We start from the raw sequence: 7,894 nt of genomic DNA, 5'->3' as shown, positions 1-7,894 counted from the left end.
AGCTTCGAGGCTGACAAAGGGACGAGAAGCTCGGTCAGCTTCCCATCCTGAGGGGCCGCTGTGCTTGTGCGCGCCGTCTTCGGAAAGCCCCGTTTCTCATAGGCGGCAACGCGGGTCGGCCTGCGAGCTGACCGCACGCCATCCCGCGGGCCACGTGGCAAGGAAATCCTGCCAGCGCACGCGCGCGACGGGACACCACCGCAGGCCCGGGCCCGCCACTCCTAGGCCTCGGCCCGAGCGCGGATCTTCAGCGGCCCACGCGGACCGCTCGCCTTCTAGCGGCGGTTTTATTACGCCATTAGGGCGCAATAATCGCGGGACGTGGGGGAGTGGGCGCAGTTGATCCCCACGTTCCCCCACGCCACGCCTCCTCGGCTCCGCCGCGCGGGTCTATAAGTAGGGGGAGGAGGGGGAGCGGCAGAGGCTCGCACGCTCTCCCTTGCTGCGCCTCTTCTTGCCTTCCTCCTGCTTCTTTCCGTCGCCGCAGCAACCCATTGCCGCGCCGTTCCGCCGTCGGACCTCTCAGTTCCTTTGGTCCCGCCGTAGCGGGGTCGTGCGCGTCTCCGCCATCGCATCGTCTTGCTCCTCGCCGCGTCGCTCCCATGGCGCTGTCGAGCTCGTGGGATGGCTCCAACGTCCACGAGGACCACGTCAAGTTCCTCCGCCGGACGTGGCGCCTGCCGGGCGAGAACTTCTTGCGGGTTCGTCAAGCACCGGCGAGGGAGATTTTGCCAGCACCGGAGGAGGGCGAGCGGGTGATCTTCCGCTCGCACTGCCTGCATGGCTTCGGCCTCCCGGTGAGCGGATTCCTTCGAGACTTCCTTGAATTAGACCACCTCCAGCCGCATCACCTCGCGCCCAACGCGGTGATGCTGTTGTCGGCTTTCATCATCCTGTGCTAGGGCTTTCTTGGGGTTCTCCCCACGCTCGAGCTCTGGGGGGAATTCTTCCAGAGCAAGCACGGCACCGTCGTCGCAGGCGTGCCCGCCCCTTGCGGAGCCTTCATTGCCATGAGGCGGACGGGCGAGAACAATCCGTTCCTGCCCATCCCGCTGATCCAGTCGGTGAAGCTCTGGCAGAAGTCCTACTTTTACGTGAAGAACGTCGCCCAGCAAGGCGACTACGTCAACCTGCCGGCTGGGAGGCAACCTTCGTCGAGCTACCGGGCCAGGTCATTGTCTCAGGCCGGGAACGCAGCCGTCTCCCGGCTTCGGGTGATGATCCAGTCGGAGGGCCTGACTGGAGCCGACTTGGTGGCCGCCTTCGTGGAGCGCCGGGTACTTCCGCTCCAAGGCCGGCCTCACATGATTTGCCAGATGAGCGGCCGCTTCAACCCGTGCCGGCTGAGCACCAGGGAGATGCCTCATGCAGAGGTGTTTTACATGGTGAACTACATCTCCAACTGCAAGCTCGCCGAGGATTGGCGATACGGCAAGGGGCCGTATTCCCGCGCCAACCCTCCACCTGCCGTAAGTTTTTTTTCTTCTTTTCTTCCTTTTTGTAGACGGCCTCATGATAGTCGACCTCTGATCAGTTGGTTTGCCTTTAGCAGAACCCTCTTCTTCCGCCGACGGCCGGGGCCGCAGGGGTAGAGCGCCAACTCCTCCCCGACCGCACGGTGGACGACACCGACGATCCGGACCTGGGAGTGGCCGCCATGGAAGACGCCATCGTGGGGGAAGGTGACGAGGCCGGAGGTGCGGGGCTCGGGGCCGGCTTCGAAGACTGGCCGGACGACGACGAGGTCGAAGCCGCCCCGCACCGCCAGCCGGCGCTTGATCATCAAGGCACGGGCCCGTCTGCCGCGCCGGCTGCCCGTGGCGGTGCGCAGAAGCGCCGGGCCGCGTCGACCTTCTTCGGCAGCCGGCCGAAGAAATCCAAGGCTTCTACGGCGGCGACCAAGCGGGATGAGGCGGCCGTGAAGGGGGCCCGCTTCTGCAAGGCAGTGAAATAGCCGCAGGCGATCTCGGCGTAAGTCGTCGAATGTCTTGTATATATTTTTTTGTTGTCCTTTTCGACTTAAGCTCTTCTAAACCTTTCTTTGCTCGCCGGACAGGGCACTGCTTTCCCTTGAGCGGGGTCCTGGCGGCTCCGTAGTCGGGCCGACTGGAGGGTCTTCAGGCTCCCGTCGCCTGGATCCCCGCGCCGACCTTAGGGAGGCCACGGAGCGGAACGCACGGGAGGCGCGGGAGGAGCGGGAGGCGGCGGAGCGAAGGACCGCCCAGGCGACGAAGGAGCAGGCCGACGCGGCGGCCAAGGCCCGGGCGGAGGCGGCAGCCGCGGAGACGGAGGCGGAGGCCTTGCACAACCAGCCTCCACTGCTCGTCGTTCCCCTCCGCGCCGTGGCCCCCGACATCCCCGTGCCCCCGTCGGAGGAGGTCGACCAAGACCCGCCGGTGATAGAGAGGAGGGAGGACCACGTGATCTTCATGGAGGGGGCGCCGCAGACGGCGCCGACTGGAGCGGGCCAAAGCGGCCAATCAGCTGCGGCGCCAAAGCAGCCGGCCGGGGGCGAGTCGGAGGCAGGGACCGGCCTCGAGGTGCAGCCGGCATCGCGCCGGCGCGCAGGGGGTGGCGCCTCCGCGCCGGAACCGCACCGAGCTGCGGGCGCCAGCCAGACGGCGGAGGCCCTGGAGGCGGCCAGCGCCAGCACGTCCGAGTGGACTCCCAGCAGGGGGACGGGCGAGCTGAACGGGGCGGCCCAGGAGGTCCGGAACCGGCTTCAAGCTCAGGCCGCCTCGCTGCAGCGATACACCCAAGAGTTCCTCGCGACGCGGGCCGTCATCCGGGTGAGTCTTCTGGCCTTGGTTATTTTGCTCTTTTGATTTCTTCTGTGGGGGCGCGTCAGCGCACCCACTGGGTGTAGTCCCCGAGTTCCGAGTCGGCTGCTGCGTAGGCGGCTTGGAACTTACTAGGTCCTGACAACTTAACTTATCCTCGCCTCCTGTATAATCTTCCAGGAGTATCATAACCTCCGCGTTGCTGCCTTCAACTCCCAGGCTCAGGAGCTGGGCCGGAGAACCGAGGACCTGACCAGCAGCTGGAGTGCGTGCTTTGTTTCGTTCATTTCCTGTGGGGGCGCGTCAGCGCACCCACTGGGTGTAGTCCCCGAGATTCGGTCCGACTGCTGAGCAGCCAGGTCGGATCTTCCTTGACGACTTCTTCCTTATTAATTTTTCCTTTGTCTTCATGCTTGCAGCAGCCAATGTCAACTTGAGGGGGCAGCTCAGCGGGGCCCAGGCCGCCCTTCGCGCCAAGGAAGCCAAGTACAACGCCTTGGTCCTGGAGCGTGACCGCCTGGCCAAGAAGTTGGCCGACCAGGAGGAGAGCCACAAGGCGGCCCTAAAGAAGGCGCAGGACAGCGAGGACGCCCTGAAGGCCGAGTTCGAGACCGAAGCGGCGGGCTGGGCTGAGGTGAAGCAGGCACTGAGCGAGGGCTTCGGTCGTATCGAGGATCTGATCGATGGTAAGCCGCCTTCTTCACTCCTCGCTTGCCCCTTGATCCCTGATTTGTGTTCTGACTTGTGCTGCTTTTTGTTCTTTGTGCAGACTACTTTCCCAGCTACTCCGTCTTCGCCACCCAAACCATCGAGGCCCATCGCGAGGCGCGCCGGTAGGCGGGGGCTGAAATCGCGCCGGACGCGAGCCGGATGCTTGAGGAGCAACTCTTGGCGGTCCAAGCCCGGCTGCAGCCGGCTCACCGTATGCTCCGCCGCCTCCAGTGCGCCGGGGCGCAGGTGTTGGCCTCCCTCTGGCCAAGCGAGACGATTCCCCGAACCCCGAGTCGGACTGCCGAGTGGCTGGAGGTTGTGGTTGGCCGCTTCGAGGCCTGGAAGGCATCGGCAGCCCGGCTTGGAGCTGGGCGGGCGCTGGAGTTCGTCCGAGCCTGGTATCCGGGGCTGAACCTGGACCAGCTGCGCACCTGGCAGCTGGAGGCCGACGAAGAGATGGAGGAGGTGCGGCCGGCTATCGCTCAGCGCGCTTCGAGGATCGCCGAGTGCACTGACATCAGTGTCTTCGCTCCTGAAATTAATGACGACGACGTTGCCCAGCCGGAGGAGTGGTTCGGGCTGGACCCGGCAGCGGGTGAGGACTCGGCAGAGGAGATCGCCTCCAGCGATGAAGGCAAAGACGACGAAGGAGAGGAAGGCGAAGACGTTGAGTCGGCCGGTGAAGCGGCCAGCCAGCCTCAGCCTGATCGTGCCTCCAGCAACGAGGCGCGCGCTAGCGTGCCCTCTGCGGGAGGCGGTGATCATGCCGAGGTTCGCCAGCCGGCCACTCCTCCAGCCGGCACTGCCGTCTCCACCGACCTGCCCGACTCGCCAGTCGCTCCCTTGGCTTAATCTGTCGTCCTTGTTTTTTCCTGCTTGTTGCCTTTTGAACAATTTTATTAAACTTGCGCAGTTCCACCCACTGGGGGTGTATTCGAACTATGTTGAATGCTGGCCTTTTGAAGGTCGTTTATGTAAATATTATTGTGTGCGTGTTTGGTTTCCATTCGTGTATGCCTTTTATCCTTAGGCTGTTTCCTTTGCCGCCTTCCCCTTTTGGGAAGGCAAGTACTCGAGCTTTCTTAGATTGAAGCGAGGTGAATGGAAGCCGGCCGGCGGGCTACTCTGGTAGTCGGTCGGTGGTGGGAGAAAAACCGGCTTTTGTTATATTAGTCCGTTAGTCCCTAGCCATTTTTCGTGTGGGCGTCCTTTCCTGCCTTTAACTCTTGCCAGCCGGACAGCCGGTTCTTCGATCTGCGACTTTTGGCAAGAGAAGGCGTGGGAGCCGACACACTACTTGTCTGGCCGCGAGTAGGACCTCTAATATAACTCCAGGCGGCCAGTCCCCGGGCCGACTAGTCGAGCCCGGTGCCGGACGGAAAAAGTGAATGTAATGACAAGGTCATAAGCATGATACTCTTCATTCATAGATAAAAGATGGCAGTCCCCGAGCTCTCCTCGGGGGGCCTATTGTCTTGTACTTAGTACAAAAGTTAGCGTGATACATACTGCATTTCAACTGTAAAATCTTCAGAGGAGGTTGGCGTTCCATGGTCGTTCCGACTCCTTGCCGGAGTCGTCTCTCTTTCGTGCCTTCGGCTTCTGCGCGTCGATCAGGTAGTAGGAGTCGTTGCCTAAAGCTCTGCTGATGACGAAGGGGCCGAGAGCTTGTGCTGGCCGGCTGTTCGTTGGATCAGCCGGAGCACAAGATCGCCCTCTTGGAAGGATCTTGGCTTGACCTTCCGGCTGTGGTAGCGGCGCAGGCCCTGCTGATAGATGGCGGACCGGCTGAGGGCTAACAGCCGGCCTTCTTCCAGCAGGTCGACACCGTCTTCTCGTGCTTCCTTGGCCTCCGCTTCTGTCTACATGGTTACCCGAGGCGAGTCGAACTCGATGTCAGTTGGGATGACCGCCTCGGCACCATACACGAGGAAGAAAGGAGTGAAGCCGGTTGACTTGTTTGGGGTAGTGCGCAGACTCCAGAGGACGGCCGGCAGCTCATCGAGCTAACAGCCGGCTGAACGCTCCAGTGGTACGACCAGTCGGGGCTTGATGCCGGAAAGGATGAGGCCGTTGGCTCGCTCGACCTGGCCGTTTGACTAAGGGTGGGAAACGGACGCTAAGTCCAACCGGATGCCTTGCGTCGCGCAGAAACGTGCCAAGGCTCCCTTGGCGAAATTCGTGCCATTGTCGGTGATGATGCTATGTGGCACGCCATACCGAGTTGTTATATCTGCGATAAATGTCACGGCAGTCGGCCCATTCAGCTTCTTGATCGGCTTTGCCTCAATCCATTTGGTGAATTTGTCCACGACGACAAGCAGATGTGTCATGCCGCCGCGTGCCATCTTGAATGGGCCCACCATGTCCAATCCCCAAACGGCGAAGGGCCAAGTGAGGGGAATGGTCTTGAGTGCTGAAGCCGGCATGTGTTGCTTGGAGCTGAAGAGTTGGCATCCTTTGCAATGTTTAACTAACCCCTTGGCGTCATCCAAAGCAGTCGGCCAAAAGAAACCATGGCGGAAGGCTTTGGCGACGAGTGATCTTGAGGCCGCATGGTGGCCGCATTCTCCTTGGTGGATGTCTCTGAGGATTGCAATGCCCTTCTCTTGCTCGACGCATCGCTGGAGGACTCCAGTGACACTGCGCTTGACGAGCTCTCTGTTGACGATTGTGTATGCTCCGGCTCGGCGTTGGACTTGTCTTGCCTCTGTTTCGTCAGCCGACAGATCTTGGTTTATTAGGAAGTTGAGGATGGACTGAGTCCATGATGGAGCTGCGACTTCTTCTATTGCCAATGCGGCTACTGCGACCAGGGCAGGCGGGCTGGGTGGTGAAATGCTAAAGTCGGCCACCGCCTGTTGTGTTGGTGCAGTCTCCGGGATGACTACCGCAGTCCCCGGGTCGGGCGTAATTACGGAAGTCCCCGAGCCGCCTGCTGATGTCCCCTGGTCGACTATCGAAGTCCCCGGGTCACCTTCTTGGTTCTTCAAGCCGGGCCTGGCTGTATCGGGGTTAGGCGGTACAAAGATGGAATCGGACTCTGGAGACGGCTTGATAGACGGCTTGAGGAGGCGTTGTAGAGAGACACCGGTTGGTATTGCTTGCCGAGTGGAGCCTATTCGAGCCAGGGCATCAGCTGGCTCGTTGTCGGCTCGCGGTACGTGGAGGAACTCGCATCCTTCAAAATACCCACTGATCTGCTGAACGAGGAAGCGGTAGCTTGCCATATTTGCGTCCTTGGCATCCCAGTCGCCGGATGATTGCTGGACCGCCAAGTCCGAGTCACCATAACATAGGATCCGGCGAATGCCGAGCTCTTTGGCAAGCCGGAGCCCGTGTATGAGCGCCTCGTACTCGGCCACGTTGTTGGAGGCGGCAAAGTGAATTTGCAGCGTGTATCTGAGCTTGTCGCCTTTGGGAGAGGTGAGGATGATGCCGGCTCCCAAGCCGGTGCACATCTTGGACCCATCGAAGTGCATGCGCCAATGAGTGGAGTCAGGAGCTGGCGGCAGGTACTGTGTCTCGGCCCAGTCGACGAGGAAGTCGGCCAATGCTTGGGACTTGATGGCGGTGCGAGGCTGGTAGAAGATCGTGTAAGGGGCCAGCTCGATGGCCCATTTCGCCACCCGGCCGGATGCATCCCGGCTGCCTATGATCTCGGCCAGCGGGGCAGTGCATACGACCGTGATGGGATGCTCTTGGAAGTAGGGCTTCAGCTTCTTGGCGGCGAAGTACACGCCATAGCACATCTTCTGGTAGTGCGGGTAGTTCTGCTTCGAGGTAGACAACACCTCGCTCAAATAGTACACCGGCCTCTGGACCGGCTGGGCTCGGTCCTCTTCTGGGCATTGGACTACGATGACGGTGTTGACCACCCGGCTGGTTGCGGCAATGTAGAGGAGCATGGGCTCTTTCTCAGTCGGCGCCGCCAGGACAGGTGGCGTGGCCAGCATCTTCTTCAGCTCGTGAAAAGCTTGGTCGGCTTGGTCATTCCACTCGAAGTGAGTGGTCTTCTTCATGAGGCGGTAGAGGGGGAGAGCTTTCTCTTCGAGCCGGCTAATGAAGCGGTTCAGGGAGGCCAAGCATCCGGTGAACTTCTGGACGTCTCGAAGTTTGGTGGGAATCGCCATTCTCTCAATGGCATTGATCTTTACTGGGTTGCATTCGATGCCGTGTTCGGAGACCAGGAAGCCTAGGAGCTAGCCGGCTGGCACTCCGAACACGCATTTCTCGGGGTTGAGCTTGATTTGGAACCGGCGTAGGTTCTCAAATTTTCCTTGAGGTCTTCCAGCAAGGTGTCGCGCTTCTCCGTCTTCACCACAATGTCGTCTACGTAGACGTGGGCATTTCTGCCGAGCTGCTTGAGGATGCACTTCTACATGCAACGCTGAAAAGTGGCA

Source organism: Triticum dicoccoides, chromosome 3A, assembly GCF_002162155.2.
Source record: "Triticum dicoccoides isolate Atlit2015 ecotype Zavitan chromosome 3A, WEW_v2.0, whole genome shotgun sequence".
Lineage (NCBI taxonomy): Eukaryota > Viridiplantae > Streptophyta > Magnoliopsida > Poales > Poaceae > Triticum > Triticum dicoccoides.
This window is presented reverse-complemented; position numbering follows the sequence as displayed.